Source organism: Polyodon spathula, chromosome 6, assembly GCF_017654505.1.
Source record: "Polyodon spathula isolate WHYD16114869_AA chromosome 6, ASM1765450v1, whole genome shotgun sequence".
NCBI classification, from domain to species: Eukaryota; Metazoa; Chordata; class Actinopteri; order Acipenseriformes; family Polyodontidae; genus Polyodon; species Polyodon spathula.
Genome location: NC_054539.1, coordinates 73,107,724 through 73,124,246, shown reverse-complemented (window position 1 = coordinate 73,124,246; position 16,523 = coordinate 73,107,724). Strand labels below are relative to the sequence as shown.

General features: G+C 38.8%; 1 protein-coding gene across 1 annotated transcript in view; it reads right to left on the bottom strand.

Annotated features, from left to right (window-relative positions):
* The window catches only part of bach2b (BTB and CNC homology 1, basic leucine zipper transcription factor 2b), a 91,844-nt gene extending 76,975 nt beyond the window's left edge, over positions 1 to 14,869 (bottom strand). Inside the window, exon 1 of the mRNA XM_041253686.1 lies at positions 14,561 to 14,869. The gene's annotated coding sequence lies outside the window, so the exon portion shown is untranslated. The remainder of the gene's footprint in view (positions 1 to 14,560) is intronic.
* Between the last annotated feature and the right edge of the window lie 1,654 nt (positions 14,870 to 16,523).

The window sequence follows — 16,523 nt, the reverse complement described above, 5'->3', positions numbered from 1 at the left end:
GCTATGAGATATTCAAGGGCTACATTCTATATGACGACAAAAGTAGAAAGCATCCATCCCTTGCAATAACCATCCCACTCGCTCGTTCCCAGCTGCCAGCTCTGTCTCCAGACAAAGTCAATCATGTCAGGTTTACACTGAATCCCTCAATCACAGGGATCTGTTAAGAAGACTGAGACAGGCAAGATTATCAGCTTCCTCAGTGTTTGTGGCAAACGGCAGTGAATCCCTACAGAACAGGGAGAGGTGTGCTGTGGATATGTATGGAAACACTACCAATAGCAAAATATTTCTGCAAACAAACATTACGGTTTGTGCTAAACCAGGATATAAATGTCAGGCACACAATCTTTAGCCTGTAGAATAGAGGCTTTAATAGTGTGCCTAAAGACAAAACGCAGACAGCAAACCGACAGCAGTTAAAGGGCAGGTTCTGGTAATAGTGGCTACACGCAAACCAGCAGCTCTGTAGGAAAATGCTGACAGGCAGTATTGCTCTCATCTGAACAGCAGTGCACTCACACCGACCTGCTAAACACAAACAGGGTACACTGTATACAGAGCAGCAAGAGAAACACCTCCATATACTTCCTGTTTACGGAGGCTCGCTTTCAAAACAAACAGGACGGGCGTCTTTAAATAGCCTAGTAAAATAATACATTACATGTGCTAAGAAATCTTTCAGCAGCCTAGACAAAGATATATTGTTTTTATTTCTTAATACATCTTTCTTATTCTCTTCTGCTACCATTTTAAGAATTAAATAAATATGTTTTGAATGATGTTATTACGGAGCACTGACTCAACCTCTTTGAACACATAGCACCTATCTTTATAAAACGCCATATAATTGATTTTTAAGAATATAGCGTTGACTCAGATTTGACGTCTGAATGTGCTGACACATGCCTGTGCTCATCTAACACATGATTCCCTACTCTTAGTTTCAGGGTTGGGATCCGTTAAGGACAGTCAATCATTGACAGTTTTTAAACCCAGTCTTTAAAGCCTATTTGTTTGCAAATGCTTTATTGGATTGCAAAACACTGAAAGGTGATTCTCACAAAAAGCAACATAAAAATACAATTGCACAGCATTGAGACAGTATTAAATCATGTTTTTTTCGGATAATAACAGCCCCACACCCTTTAACGAGACACTTGTTCTCTGTGCAGAGGTCCTGCATTGTCTTCCTCTTGACCCTTGCTAGCAGCTGCTCAGCCTGGGAAGCAAAGGGCTATACTGTAACCAGCACCCAAGATATGCAGACAGCCGTGCGATTCACACTCAATGACCTTTCAGAATTAACAATTGGATTAAATAATATGATTATATGTACATGTTTTCAGGCTTTGAAATCTTTAAAGTCAAAGGGAATGAACAAGGGAATATTATTAATTTAGTATCAGCTCCCTTCCGTTATTCAAATTGCAAAAAGCAGAAGTAGAAAAGAGTCTGAAAACACAAAAGTGGACGTGACATACACAAAAAACAAAAGAAACAACAGTTCCCTGTGAAGACCAGGAACACTCTTAAAACAATCAGCATCTTTATATACATGAGATGACCTAACAAACAGCAGCCTCTAATGAAGCACGTCCTGCTCCATCTATAATGGATGCTTTAGGTACACTACAATCTACTCTCATTCACATTCCACAAGCTAGTCTGCTGTTCTGCTGCTGGAGAGCTATGGCAGAGGCTCGGTCCTGAAACCATTCTCATTGGCAGCAGCTTTATGTTAAACAAGCTGGTGTGAAAACCACTTGGAAGGACATGCTGCCCTTAAACCCTTTTACAATCTTTTTAAAAACATTTCAAGCTAGAATCAGGTGTATTCTGGTGTCTGCCATCATTGCCTTGCACACAGAACTCCTCCTACTGTACAGTAGTACCAACTGCACTGTGTCTTGTTGAAAATAAATAGGACTCAAATTTGTACCAAAGAGTCTCCACGTTGGATCATCATTGTTACTCTTATACTGCAAGCAGATTGGTTTAGTATTCTGTAACCTTGACCTGAAAAGCAAAGGCTCCACGCAATCCCTATATGCAATATGATGTTTACCGGTCATGATATACATAGTTTCTGAGTTTGTTTACTAGGTATTCGAAACATCACTACTTGTCTAAATCGAGATACAAATAGACATTGGTCACAATCATATACACACTAGAGCAGTATTCAAAGATTCAGGATTGCTGGATTTTCCTCAATTTATTATTCCTTGCACCAGATGGGAAAGCTTAAAATTGTAACAAAATGCACACTAAAAATACAGCACCTTTAAAGGAAAAATTATATTAAACATCTGTTAGAAGAAAATGTGTTAATGATTTGTTGTTTACATTACCGTTAAGTCTTTAATGGTCATAAAACTAAAACAATGGGCCCAATTCACTAAACTCATTTAAAGAAACATGTATGAGTGAATAGCCCCAATGTGTATAAAACAGAGTGATGAAACAGCTTCTGAATCCCAGTTAATCATTTCATCAGATACAGTACTGTATATGACAGTTTAAACGCATTGCTAAAGGTCTGTAAATGTACTCAATAGCCTGCACTGTGAGGTGTGCAATTTGAAGGTACTGGAACAAAGCCAGTGTAATCTGCATTCATGGAGTTAACACTGCATGCTATTACCCAGCAAGTTGGTGAATGCACACATTATTTAAGAAATCAGTGCATGCGCTGTCCCCTTGGCCCATCAAAGTTCACTCTCCTTAGCAGTTTAAAAAAAACATTGCACACTGCTAAGGAGCGTGAACTTGGGTTGGCCAAAAATGTATATTATCCTTTTTTTAATTTTATCCTGTACATTGTTCAATCTGTCACCAGTATTATCAAACAGCTCTTCTGACTGACAAGCCTGAATGTAGATACTTGCAAATCACAATAAATTATTCCAAAAATACCCGCCTACTCTATTTCTGTTGGAAAACTGCTAATCAACAATTGATGAGCAGTTTGCTATGCATGTGGACTGGCAGAGCTATACTGGTGTTCTTTTCTGAAAAGAGACTAATATTGCAGATAGCAGACTGTTTGGTTCAAATTGCATGTACTGCTAACAATTGATAGAGCCCTTGCGTGTTCAAGCTTCTTGCCCAGCATTGACTGTAACCTATAACAGCGCTGTGGACCAGAAGAGGCCAGGCCAGACTTTTGGAATGCCAAGCAGGGATTGCCATTGGACCCAAAGGTTCTCAGGGAGAATAAGAGATAATGCCACTGGACTCTAAGGGTTTCAAGCAATACGGAGAAATAGGAACAAGGAAGATGACAAAAACCAGATGTATGGTCCTTTTGGGGCACCAGGGATCTGAAGAGGAATGCACTGATTTCAGAAGTCATCACACTAGACTACACAGACAGACACGCACACTAAATTAAATAGTATATGGTAACAGAATTAATGTGTTGTACCTTTGCTATTGGTTAAATGTCAGAGAAAGAGGAGGTGGACCATCTATACAGAGGGGTACTTAATGTCATGCAAAAATTGTAAGAACGAGTAATCTGTTTGTCCTGTACCTGGGACCAGACTCCATGTATATTTCAATAAACCTAACAACTGATTGAAGAAAAAGACTTGAGCATTTTCTTGAATCTACTTACTCACCACCCTTTTTTTTAAGCTACATCAATTTCAATTTGACCAACTGAAAAGCTCGCATTAGGAAGCCGTCAGAGAGAAGTACTGTAGTTAAGGAAAGTTAGCAGAGAGTGAATAGGTTAGTAAATTAAGATTAAAACACATCTCTGGCTTCAGTATTCCGTAACAAGAGATGCCTGCTTTTGTTCTCCTAGTTGCATTTTCAGGGTAACACATGACAGGGATACGGTGTTTACAATAATTGGAAATCAGCAATTGTACGCAAAACGGGTTGTCACACACAGGCCATGAGTCGTGCTCATTTACAATTGACAATTCTGCCAATTTTTTTTTTATCGTTAAGCTTTAATGGGTCGTTTTAAGAAAAATAAAGGTGAGGAAAATACAGAAATTCTGAATGTATTTATGAAATATAGGTCAAAATATTACTGTGTATTACCTTTTAGTTCAGACCGTGACCGTTGGATGTAGTAGCCGCTAGAGGGTGCAAAACAAATGGTGTTGAAATAATAGTCGGCACCGTTTAATCGGGATCCTGATAATTGGGATTTATGCTTAAATGTGACGTGACTTGTTTAACTGGGATACAGTATTTTCAAATGATGACCGGCGATCATTTTCTTGTGTGTATTAAATGTTATCTGTTTGCTCTACAAGGAATAGGTCAGCGTAATTCTTATGGGATCGGCCGTCCTCCCAAGACCGGCCCCCAACCAGTTAAAGAGGTCACAGCAACACACCCTCGCTCAACCTCTTTGTATCAGCGCCATGATTGGCAGGCGGGTCCAGCAGGGCTGACCACCCCCCAAACCCACCCCCCAACCACAGAATCACGCATGCGTCCGATAGCCAGCACGGACCTCCGCTGTCACACTAACCTTTGCTCAGCTAAATAGTGACGATTTAGTTGATATTATTAAATGGTAGGTCAGAAATGAATGACTACCTGGCATCCTGGACAAATTCCGTCACAAAATGTGGCACCCCAGATGGGACGAACTTTGTTAAAGATACTGATAGGTGTTTTGTTATTTATTTTGCAATGGTAGAAGGGCATTATGGAAAGGTTAATTTGGTTGAGCTTGTTTTGATAGGCAAAGAAAAATTATTAGAAGCTGTACCTGTTTCTTAGTTCTCCAGTGGCCTCACAAAGTTTTGTTGTTAAATTTACATGTTGATAATGCAACGGCTGACCCATCTTTATTACCTTAACCTTCACCTAGACCTACGGGAAGCATTCACAGATCTGAATTCAATGTTTTGCTTCAGAATATAGAATCAGTCAAATAATCTGTAAGAGACACAAGAGTTGTTCCAGGCACAATGGATGTCATGGCAGGAAGAGTTGTATAAATATTAGGGCAAAATGTCAAGTGAAGTGTTGGACCCATGTTTTGATAAGTATATGGAGAAGCATTTGAGCGATACTATGATCACTCCTTCCACTACAGATAAAAAAAAAATAAAATCTAGATTTAATTGTAGAAAAAATTGTGGGAGAATCTTTTAAGATTAAAGAGGAAGTCAAATGGAATATTAAAGTTAGCAGTAGAATTGCGTCAAGAATTGCATTCCAGATCTCAAACTGTGCAGAGCTTAGTACAACAGATATATAATGATGTTAAATAGCTTCAATCTCAGATGTGTTTAGATGTTAAAAACTTACAGGACAGCATGTGTAAGTAAATGGAGATATTGTCTAACTGGGTTATGCAATTGAAAAACCAAGCGGTTACTTTGGAACCTAATGTGAATGAATTAATTACTTCAAGAAACATATACAACCAGAAAAGGGTGCAGGTTCAAGATGTTTGAATGTAAAGCTACCCATTAAATTGATGTTTCCAAGACTTGACAGAACTGAAGATGATGCAGATCCTATTCTGTATTTAGAAAAATGTCAAGGCTTTCTTGCTCTTCAACCTATGTCTAATGAGGAATTCCTGGCAACATTAAGAAGCGTGCTGCACGGTACTGCACGAGATTGGTGGGAGACCACATGGAACTATGTGAGAACCTGGTCAGTTTAAGGAATGTTTCATGGCTGCTTTCTTATCAGAAGACAAGCTGGTAGAGCGAATAAGAACAGGAATTCAGAAAGAAGAAGAGAACCGATACTGTGAGGTCAGTTGGAGCGAGATTAGCAACATCAGCAAGAATATGAACAGCATAAAGCTTTAGTCAACAAAGGGAAAACTGCTGGGAGATCTATAGAAGGTCTATAGATCTATGAGAAAGTCTTCTTTTATCTCTAAGTCACATCACTATGCTGATGATGTAATGTACTGCATTCACCTGCAAATTGTCTCTGGTATAAGCAAGCCAGGCCACCTGAATCAAGAAGCTTAACATCGGGTGATAAAACTCAAAATGTGAAAGGAGAATCCTGTTTCCACGGTAACTGGAAGAGTGGCTAATGTTCAATAAGTGTCATATCTATCTAATAGTCCAGATCCATCTAATACCTTGTGATAAATTAGCATATGCCTTGGTTCTTGGTTTGGATTTCATCACTCAAAGTGGATTGCATATTGATGTCTGGAATCAAGAATACAGTTTTCCAAAGGACAAAACACAGAAAATGTCTATTTCAACCAGGAAATGTGCAAGTGATGTCTTGGACTTCTTCTGAAGGTAATGATTCGCCCTATACCAAACATTTTACTGATAACCACTTCAGCTCCAGGACGCATGTACATTCGCATGTACGTCAAATGAAAGAGCACTTGCAGTACTGTGCCGTGGCTGCGTACGTCAAGGTTTGCCGTCTATTCTATGTTTTTTTTCAATCTGATCTCTTTGCATACATGCCTGTCAGGAGATGAGTGGTGTGGGTGACAAAGACAATGTCCAAACAGCCTGTTTTTAATTAATAATAATCACTGTACTGTGTTGTTATTTTGTGAAATCTTTTTATTTGGGATTGAAACCCCCCCCCCCCCCCCCCGTTTCACCCCTATACCAGTAAACGGCGGGTTTTAAATCCTAAACAAAAAGGTTTCACAAAATAATAACACAGTACAGTAATCCACAAGTGCACGGGAAAGTGCTGCGGTTGTGGTACAGTGCTGCTCTGTTGTGCTGGGTTATCTGTGCTCTGCAGTGCTAGTCGTGCTGTGGGGTCTGTGCTGGTTTTGTGGCTGCAGCTTTCCAACTTGCTAGTCCTGTTACACAAATAAACAAACAAAAACACAGTGCTCCGGCTGCGTCCCCTTTGTACTGAGATTTGCAACTCAGATTCCTTCTCTCTCGTCATTATGCCCTAAGGCAGTGTTAGTAATGTGAAGTCAGGAACGAGAGATCGAAATCATCACCTGACTTTATTATCCAATTGCGTTCCATGCAAAAATCCTTATCTATCTGTGAAGACAGTGAGAAGAGCTGGAAATACTGCAGGAAACAATCAACTATCTAAAGTACACTGCTGTGCAAAAGCCTTAGACATGTTGCATTTTTCTACTCTGATGATCATGTGCATCAACAATGTACGCAAAGCCTCCACTAGTGTATTCTACTATTATAACAACCTTGACTTGCATAAAGAAGTTAAAACATTGAGTGAAATAGCTTGCATCAAGGTGTGGTATCCTATGTATAATCAACAAGTACAGAGAAACATCATCTATAATTTACAAACCCAGGACTGGAAGACCCAAAAAGCTGTCTAACAAGGATGTTACTTGAAGATAATATCCTTAAGGAATAGAAAGAAGACAAGCGTTGAATTGACAGCACAACTGGCAGAAGGCACAGGTGTCGTTGTCCATCCATTTACACTGTCCATCCTATTGTTCCATAGTCCAATTTCTGTGTTCTTGTGCATATTTTAGCCTTGTTCCCCTTTAGTAACAGAGATATTCTTACTTCAGCACATCCTTTAAGTCCTAATTTCAAGAGTGACCTTCGTACTGTTGATTTGATGGACAATGACACCTGTGCCATCTATTTTTACCACCTTGGATTTAAATAGCGGATACTGGCATGTTGAAATGGCCAGTGATAGTAAAACGAAAACTGCCTTTGGTTCACCTTTTGGCTTATATGAATTTTGTGTAATGCCATTTGGATTAACACATGCTCCTGCAACCAACCAGAGAGTTATGGAATATCTGGTTTGTATATCTGGATGACATCATCATTCTTTTAGTGTGGAGCAACATTTTCGGGATATTCAAGCAGCTTTAAGCAAACTTGAAAGGGCTGGATTCACTTTGAATTTAAAGAAGTGTCAATTTTGCAGACAGCAAATTAACTTTCTGGAACATGTGGTAACCAACCAAGGGATTCAGGCTGATCCTGAGAAAACTGAAGCCATCAACTGTTTTCCTGAGCCTAAAACCATCAAGGAAATTCAAAGATTTTTGGGCATTGCAGGGTGATATTAAAGGTTTGTTTCCAACCTTTCACAAATTGCTGAACCATTGAATGCACTGAAGAAGAAAGGTGCCAAGTTAAAATGGACTACTGTGTGCCAAACTGCATTCCAGTCTTTAAAAAAATTGTCTGATTTCACCTCCAATTCTGAAACATCCAAATTTGCAACTGTCACTCATTATGTATACTGATGCAAGTGCCTGTGGTCTAGGACAACATACCTCTCCATCCTCAGAAAAAGTTCTTGCTTATGCCAATAGATCTTTAACATCACCAGAAAGAAATTACTCAACCACCAAATGTGAGTGCTTGACAGTAATTTTGGCTCTAGAAAAGTGGCGACACTACTTAGAAGGGAAACATTTTACAGTAGTGACTAATCACGCTTCACTGTTTTTAACACTAGTAAACCCAACTCTCCTCTAATTCGGTGGGTGTTGCGCATGCAAGAATTTATTTCTCCATTGAAAATAAAAAGGGAAAACTGAATTGTGCTGCAGATGCTCTTTCAAGAATTTCTTCTTCCATTCTTGAAAACATTTCTGAGTGTGCAGACACGCTGCATACAGAAAGAGAGGTTTGAACCTTTTTCCACTGAGTGATGAGGATATCTGGAATGCACGATGAAATGACCAAGAAGTATCAAACACTTCTGCTTGCTGAGGAAGCTTCCACAAATTCAGAACGCAATAACTGCTATGAGTTAGTGGAAGAGAAAGTCTATAGAAAAGTGAAACAGCCAAAACAGGGATATCTTTATCAAGTATATATCCTACAAGCATTGCACACTCCAGTTCTGTATGCTTACCACAACAATCCTTTGAGTGGAGACTTGAAAATAAAAATTGCATGTGGTATGTCTGACCTAAACTGTGGAACGATGATGCAAATTATGTATGAGATTCTCAAGTCTGTCAGGCTTATAAACTGGAAAACCGACTATCAGCTGGGAAAATCCAACAAACAGAAGTTCATTATCCTTGGCCTAGACTTGATGGATCCTTTGCCACACAGTACTAAAGGAAATACTCAGTTACTTCTTGTGTTAGAGTACTATTCAAAGTGGGTTGAATTATTTCCCTTATGGAATGCCACAGGCATAGTAGTTGGCAGGAAACTACAAGGAAGTATTCCCCAGGTGGGGAACGCCTCACTTTTCCTTGTCTGATTGTGGATCACAGTTTGTGTCTCAAGTTTTAAAGGACGTCTGTGATCAATGGCTGGGTGTTAAAAAATTGACAACTTCATATCACCCACAAACAAACTTAACAGAAAGAGTCAACAAAACCCTGAAACCAATGCTTGCTTCTTACGTAGCAGATCAATACCTGTCAGAGTTGAGTTTTGCTATGAATTCCGACATTCACAAATCAACTAGATATTCTCCTGTGAAAATTAATTTAGGATGAACTCTCAAAGGCCCGTTGGAGAACATCTTTCAGTGTGATGTTCGGCCTGATGAATTTCCTTTTGACGTTTTTTTCTAAATTAGCAGAGATGCACAAAAGAGTTCAAGAAAATCTTCTAAAAGCACAGTCTCGACAGAAGAGAAATTATAACAAGAATAGACGAGACAAGTCATGAACTCAAAGATAGAGTGTGGACATGCACTCATCCTCAGTCCAAGACTTTTGAATTTTATCTTGCCAAACTATCTCCACAGTGGAGGGGTCCTTACATGTCTGTTAAAACACTTGGATCTGTTAATTACCAAGTTGTTAGGGAAAATAATGGTGAATATTTGAGAATTGCTCATATTGTTAACCTGAAACCGTTTTATCCCTCATTATAGATGTAAGGTGAGAATTTTTAATGAAGTAGACAGCACTGACGAATTTCTAGGGTGTACACAGGATGAGCTAGACCAAGATCAAGCAACCCCTGGAAGTGTTAGCTTTTACTGGGGGGGGGGGGGGGGGGGGGGTAGTGTGCCGTACTGGCTCAGTGGAGGTGTGTTTCTTTAAGTGCTGTCCCTCTACCTGCCACACTATAAAGAGGGGGAAAGAAAATACAAACTGTATGGTGGCAAGAGCAGAGTGCACAGTGAGTTGTTTATTTCGTTTAAAAAAAAGTAAAGGTATATCTCAAAGTAACAAAGTAGCCTAGTCAAATATATACAGTGGAAAAAAATGTTTAAGGTAAATGATAAAATGTAAAATGTTTAATTTTGCTAAATAAATACAGATAGAATGGATTATTTCTTCACTGACTTAACTGGACGGTCAGCTGAACTTCTTCAAGTTAGAGCAATTATCGAACGTGTTTGACTGATGATTATTTTGTATGTTTTTTTTGCTATGATATATTGGTGCGCTGCTCAGAGATACTATAATTTTCTTTGGCTACATATTTTTCATTTTTCTTGTGTCGTTACAACATGGAGACAAGCTCGCTGGAGTGTTCTGGCTAAAAGCAGCAAACCAGGAAAACTTAAATTGGATAGCTATACTGACTTTTGGAGTGAGCGTTTGTTTGTTTGGTTTTTATTTTGCTTGGGATGGTGAAACATAAAAGACTTAATCAGTATAGCCTAAGCTACAGTTTTCAGTACTGGATACTGCGGTACTTTTTCAGCCAATCTACGACTGCATCTTGCATCATAAATATTGAGGGAAAAAGAAGCTTTTAAAAATAGGATTTGCCAAAGACATCCCGTTTTAAGGATAATTTTTTTTTTTTTTTTCTAGTTGTTTTTTTTTGGGGGGGGGGGCGATTAAAAAAATAAGCTGCGCAAACGCAAGAAGAGCTGTAGTTGTATGTCTTTTAATGGTACAGCTGTATTTTGTTTTACTGTATTTTTATAAATAAGTTTAGAATTTGTTCTCTTTATATTAATATAATAAAGGTCAAGGATGAGACAGAATAGAAGATTGGTAGAATTTTGTGTTTCTGAGTGTGTGAGTTAACTATACCATACCCGGAGTGAGTTTAAACAGAGACAGGCAACAGGAGAGACCATTGGTTCTCTGTTAGGCCCAAAACAAGGGGAGAAAAACAGCATTGGAGAGTGCGTTTTCTTGTTTTCAATAAACTCCCCCTTCGAGGTGATAGAGACATTAAGAAAAATGGTACTTAAAAACAAATATATGCATTCTGCATCTAGTGGGTTCAATGTAGAAAACATGCCCATCACTGTGAGATTTGTTAGTGATTCTATACCTGAGGAACATCTGATTGGCTTACTTGAATTACGTCAGTTGGATGCAGAATACAATACAGCTCAGATACTAAAACACCTCTCTGAATAGGCATTAAAGCAGACAACATCATCAGCCAATGCTATGATGGTGCATCAATGAGTGGAGTTAATGGAGGTGTGCAGGCTTTGCTGCAAAGACCACTAGGAAGGCACATACCGTAGATACATTGTTACAACCATCAGCTGCACTTAGGTGCATGCATTTCAAAGTGAACCATGTGCAAAGAGATTTTTTGATCTTTGTAATTCTCTGTATGCATTCTTTCATCACCACTAACTTACTCAAAAGTACAAAGGCCCTACACTAAAGAGATTGCTGGAAATTTGCTGGACAAGCCATTTTGAAGTGACCAAATGTGTTGTTGATAATCAGGATCTTATTCTTGATATACTGTCAGAAGTCTCAGAGTATGATATTGCTTCCATACACTTATGTACAGAAGCATGTGGACTCTTTTCTCAGCTTAAGAGACAGGCAATCTTTGTTCTTGGAAAGTTCCTAATCCATATTTTTAGTATTTTAAAGCCAGCAAATGCTGTTCTTCAATCACAGTCTGTTGATCTGTGCTCTGTTAGTGCATCCTACAAAGACAGAGAACCATGAGTAAGCAGCTGGCTGATTCTGTAGTGCTTCCCAAACTAGGGCATTCAGACTCTGGAAGCACTGCTAAATTTGACTGTAGTCTGACATTAAAGAGACCTGTTAAACATTCTAGACAGAGCAGTACCCCCTACCCCAATCCAGTACATTTATACCATGCTAGGGCCTCGTCAGGTGATAGCAGTTGTTGACAAAAATGACATGGCCAGTGAAACTGTCACAGTTAAACTTATTTTGCTTAAAAAAACTCAAAGATGCAGACTGTGCCACAGTTTGTAAACTTCTGCATGGATTTAAATATAATGAATGGCAAGGAAGTTTTTTAAGTTGAAAGGAATAAAAAAGACAGCACATAGCAAAAAGAGGTAAAGAAATACATCACCTCAAGTGATGTACATGTGGATGGCAAAGAGGCCCTGAACATATTTAAAAGGATACTTTGTATTTGGTGAGTCACTATTTACGTGTTTATTGTGGAATTATCTAGAAGCCTATACTATTACTGCAATCAGCTAACAAAACTAATGCATGTTTAAAAGTGTATGTCTAAACTGGTTTGCCATTTGTTGTATTACTCTGTATTTTTTTGCTAATTTTACAATACATATTTCTTTGCAACACACGCAGCATGCTAAATATAGGAATATGTAATAGTTGAACTGTACTGTGCATCAATAGTATGTAGTTATAAACACTTCTGGTGAAATTATTCAATTCCTTTTCCAGTTCAAAACGCACATTTCTTACTTAATAACATCAATATAAAACAAGGTGTGCATGTTAATTCTTCAATTAGGTAAAGCATTTGTGCATGGTTTAATACCCCCCCCCCTTACAATTAACAATTAATATGGATTCATAATCACAGTATATTTGCTACTTAAACAGTGAATTAAAACACTACACATAGCTGTATAGCATATAAAGCACAAAATTAAGCACTGCAAAAAAAATAAGTATTATCTGTTTAAGAAGCCAGACAAAGCTAATGCATTCACCCTAAATACGCGCTGCATGTCATTAGAGCCAGCCAGTTCTGTTATTGCAATCAAGCAGAGCTTTCAATGGCTATTATTTTTAGAAGCATGTCACTATAATTTAAAAATAGCGGGTGTGCAAAAAGGGAGGGCACGAGTTCACACTCAGCTTCGTTCATGACAGCCAGATCTTTACCCAAAGGAATAACATTTCATTTCCTTACAATGCATTGTAATGAGGGAGGAAAAAATAATCTGAGCTTCTACTTTCCTGCTTTACTCAAAGAAATGCTGGATGCTCTGAATATAAATAATTGAAATCCCTGCAAATTCAATCATTTTACTTTGACCTCTTTAACATTACTACTAGACAAAGGAGTGACTTTCATTATTACAGTAGCGCAAATAGTTCAACACCAACACCGAGCTTTGATTTTACACTTTTAACAGGCACAGTAAAACGTGGTGCGTTCTAAAGCATTGCTAAAAGCGCATTTTCTCGATGTGGCACCGCATCATATCAAGTTGACATGTTCAAGAGTTTGGGACAAAGAAACCAATGCGATTCACAAGGGCTGCATTGTCGTTTTGTGCGCGGAAATACTGCCATTCACATTGTACAGTGCTACAAGAAATTAGTTTACTTCAGTCTCACAACTATATATATATATAAGACAGCATGTCACACGAGCTGCTTCTATTTTAAAACGGGGTCATTTATACCCAAACATGCGTCTATGAATATCCGCCAGGACAATGCTACACGGGTACAGCCAGAATGTATTTGAGGTGAAGTTAAAGGGAAATACACTACAATATTCGGAACCATATTTTCAGCAAACGTTACATAAATATACTATTTGTGTAATGCTATTATAATCCGGCAAAGTAAATATCCCATAGCAAAATCAATAAATAAATAAAACCGTCGATATCTCTGCAGACGCCTGGGGTCACAAGTGCAGTTTTCATTTGCTGTTGAACCAAATAAGGACAGCGGCGCCTGCCTTACACAGCAAATATTTCGCTGATTGTATGCGGATAAATGAGACGGTAGTGTAATTCTTGCTTTTAGCCGCATACTTTGTTAACCAATGAATGAATACCACAGCGTTACTCGCGTTTTCACACAAAACGGTTTGTTTTAAAATACATTATTATTATTATTATTATTATTATTATTATTATGCAATTTTGTTTTCCTTCATTGATCACTGTATTAATATATGAGGTCAAGAACAATTTGCGATACCGGTACAGTAGATTCTATTTTAATCCGACGATACGGAGTAAAAAACACACTATGTTTTTTATTTGTATTTTTTTAAATCGTAACATCGTGTCTGCCCCTTTGCCATGGCCGTGTGATCGGTCAAAGCCTTCGAAACTGACAGCTCTGTCTCTAACACTGCAGAGCCATCCCCACCCGGCTCCGACTGCATCCAACACACACACAAACTAAAAGAATAATGACCAGCTGACTACCGGACAGGATGTGCAAGACGTAAAATGAAAAAAATAAAAACAAATAAAAAATAATCTAGCTATCTGGTTAATCTAACTTTAGCTGAAATGAAATGCAGAGCTGACAACAATACACGCTTCTGGACTGCATTCAGAACACATGCGTTTTCTTTCTTCGCATTACAGCATTTGTTTTTCGCGTTCAGCGCCCCTAATACGCCAGCATTACCACCCACACCCCCCCCCACACACACACGTTTTGTAACCGTATACCCGTTGTGCAATGCCAACAGCAAAGAAGTACAATGCTTATACAGCTGCTCACCTTTTAACTTTCGATTTTTTTTTTTCTTGCAATCCAGCCTTTTTGTCTGTTCACCAAGTAAGATTTTTTTCACATGGTGACTTCCTTGTGGAGTTTCTCAAAGCCCCCGAGCTGCAGGTATTTTGTGGACAAGGTGAAATGTTCAGGGGTGAGTAAAGGGGCGCCTGGTTGTTGTTATTCGCGTTGTTTTTGTTGGGTGAATAGCAGTGTGCAGCGTGCAGATCCTTCTCTCCTGTTTGTTACTTTCTAATGGAACGCCTACTCTCAATCGCTGCATTGTTGACATTCGAACGTTGACGTCATCACCCCCTCATTCACAACAATACGCGCTACAGATTGCGTTGGTGCCGCAGGCGGTTTGGGCGCCTACTCAAAGAATCGTCCGCAGCTCTTTTCGTGAATTGCCCTAGCTAGCACGCGCAGCGCGCAACCCGTCTGCGCACGCGGCGGGATAGTTTCTATGTCAGTGCTCGCGCCATGACTTATAAAACTGTGCAGAGCACTAAGAAAATAATAATAATAATAACAACAAACTGCAAAGGTTTTTGGCACTTCTAAAGTACAGTAAATGTGTCTTGCAGATTACGTGTAATATACAACATCCAACATTTTCTTTCCAAAGTGCTATAGAATGCCTAACGAATACTTATTTATTTACTTACGTATTTGTTTTAAATTAATTCATGACTTATGAATCGGATTAATACAGTGTGGATGTACTAAAAGTATATCTACAAACAGTAATTATGGGCGAAAAAGCAGGCCTTTTGTCAGAATATCGTACCACATTTAGATACCAAAGAAAGTGATTCGCGTATGTGTGTCATAAGAGCAAAAGGACCTAGGGGAGGGACGAAGGTGTGGTTTCAACCGAGGGGCTGCTGTGATTGGCTACATTTTCTGAGATTTTTGAATGTTTTTAAACTCCTCGGCTTGTCGTTTAAAGCCCTTAGGCTAGGTGGACCAGAGATGAATCAATCAAGTTGGTTATATTAAGTTGAGGGGTGGTCCTTGCAATGTTGTTAATGTCAAGGCCAGATACCCATGCTTATTATCTAAAATGAGCTCAAAATAACTCACATAATGCCCTTCCAGCAACTACTGTACATATTTTAATCTTAACGGATAATTATTTGTAAAATGCATGAGTAATTCAGATGGAGCATGTATTATTTTAGTTTTTCAATACCGTATCAGACTCAAAGGACCCTTAGTTTTAAGCTACCGTTGAGGGAAATGTTCATCCAGAAATTAAACAATTGTAACAGAGCAAAACTAGCAAGAAACAACTTATTACAGGAAATATTCGGCTGCTGTTCTTAGTAGCTTATCCATCCACAAAGGATACAAAAGACGAGCCTCCCCAGCATCCTTTAAATTTCTGCTGCAGAATGTCCACCTCAGGGAGTGTGAATTGAATTATAAATTGCCAGGCCACCATAGAGCCGTCAGGTCTCACTCTGGGAGTGTCTCAAGTGAGATCTGACTCTGCTCACATTTCCAATACACATACAGTTCCATGAACCTGGAAATTAAGCCAGCAAACTCATGACACTATGAAGTAACCTGCAGCTTCTCCCACAAGCACCACCGTTTATACAAGAGAAAGGTCTCCTTTCTGATAAACACTACTGTGGGATGTACATGTACATACACTTGTGGCTTTATTGTGAAGCAAGGCACATTAGAAAGAAACTACTCAGAACCACAGCTGAACTGTTTCGTGCTGGTTTTACAATGTTTTCTATCATTTGCAGAAAATTTGCCCTTCCACTTGCTTCAAAATAGGGCCCATGTCACGTTCTCTTTAAAATGAATAATAGAAGTGAGCAAATCAGGCAAGAAGCATTTTCTGAAAATATGCACACTTACTATGCAAAGCGAATCTGTCAAATCTGCTAGTTCACTCATATTTGTCCCTGTGTAAACCTCTAGGACGTTTTAATATTTCATTCTGAATTTG